The sequence below is a fragment of the Suricata suricatta genome, chromosome 5 (genome assembly GCF_006229205.1).
Source record: "Suricata suricatta isolate VVHF042 chromosome 5, meerkat_22Aug2017_6uvM2_HiC, whole genome shotgun sequence".
Classification (NCBI taxonomy): domain Eukaryota; kingdom Metazoa; phylum Chordata; class Mammalia; order Carnivora; family Herpestidae; genus Suricata; species Suricata suricatta.
The window spans coordinates 85,298,179-85,299,948 of NC_043704.1; the positions used below are offsets into that span (position 1 = coordinate 85,298,179).

Consider the following 1,770-nt stretch of genomic DNA (forward strand, 5'->3'; position numbering starts at 1 on the left):
TCTCACCAACACAGAGCCTTATAACAAAGTGTCTGGAAAAAGAAACCCAACAGCTGCTATTAAGTGATTAGTTTCATGGTTTCCCTCCCTCTAATTAAAATTTCTTTATTAAAGGGGAGAGAATTTTCTTCTGATATCATATTCTTCCTTCTCAAAATGTGAAGTTTTATTATTCAGTTTCCATAACATCAAACCATAAACTGTTTACCTATCTCTGATCCACTGAACTTCAACCATGAATGAGAAAGAGGAAGCAGTCAAACATGAATTTTTTGATAATATTTTCAAGCTCATGCCAGACTCCCCTCAAAGACATCTTCTGTCTGTAAGAATTGACTAGAGATTCATTCATGCAAATGAGTTAGGAGTGTATTTATCTTGATTTGTCCAAGTTGGTTTTTTGAAAGCTAAAGTCCTGACCTTTTATCTCTCATTGTGAACAGCTACAATAAGATGGGAACAAAGAGAACATGGAATTTCCCAAAGTTAGAAGATTCCTTTGATTGCCTTGCTGTGACTGGAGCTCAGCCATGTGTGGCTCCAACCTTTAAATACTCAGGTTTCTGTGTGGGAACCAGAGGCGCCTGGCTGGCTCAGTCAATAGAGTATGCAACTCTTGATCTTGGGGTCATGAGTTCAAGCTCCACGTTGGGTGTAGAGCCTACTTAAAAAAAATTCTCTGTGAGAACAGTGGTGGTATGTGCCTGTGAGTTTAGCAGTCACATCAAACCAGCCTCACAGATTTAGGAGAGCTTCTTAACAATCTGTATAGCTATTTTTATTTATTTATTTGTTTATTAAGTTTTAGAGAGAGAGAGAAAGCACACAAGCAGGGAATAATACAGAGAAGATTAGCATGTCCTGCACCAGGATGACAAGCAAATTTATGAATCATTCCATATTTTTAGAAATGAACAGATGTTCCATGCTCAAGAATTGGAAGAACATTATTAAAATGTCTATACTGCCCAAAGCAGTCCACACATTTAATTACATCCCTATCAAAATACCAACAGCATTTTTCACAGAACTAGAACAAATAATCCTAAAATTTGTATGGAACCATAGAAGTCCCTGAATATCCAAAGCAATCTTGAAAAAGAAAAGCAAAGCTAGAGGCATCACAATTCTGGAGTTCAAGTTATATTACAAAGCAGTAATCAAAATAGTATGGTGATGGTACAAAAACAAACACATAGATCAATGGAATATAATAGAAAATACAGAAATAAACCCACAATTATACGGTCAATTAATCTTTGACAGAGAAGGCAAGACAATGCAAAGGGAAAAAGTCTCTTCAACAAATGGTACTGGGAGAAATAGACAGCAACATGTAAAAGAAGAACACTGGACCACTTTCTTATATCAGACACAAAAATAAATTCAAAATGGATGGAAGATCTAAGTGTGAGACATGAAACCCTAAAAATCCAAGAAGAGAGGACAGGCAGTAATTTCTCTGACATTTGCTGTAACAACTTTTTTCTATATAAGTCCTCTGAGGCAAGAGAAACAAAAGCAAATACAAACTCCTGGGACTACATCAAAATGAAAAGCTTCTGCTCTCTGAAGGAAACAATCAACAAAACTAAAAGGTGATCTACAGAATGGAAGAAGATATTTGCAAATGACATTTCCAACAAAGGATTAGCACCCAAAATATATAAAGATCTTAACTCAACACCCAAAAACCAAATAATCTAGTTACAAAATGTGTGGAAGACGTGGACAGATATTTCTCCAAAGCAGACATACAGATGACCAACA

The 1,770-nt window shown here is 35.9% G+C and overlaps 1 non-coding gene across 1 annotated transcript; it reads left to right on the forward strand.

Moving 5' to 3' along the window:
• Positions 1-801: 801 nt before the first annotated feature.
• On the forward strand, positions 802-906 carry LOC115293045. The gene has a single exon (XR_003909312.1). It is a non-coding gene; the product is annotated as a U6 spliceosomal RNA (small nuclear RNA).
• Positions 907-1,770: the final 864 nt, after the last annotated feature.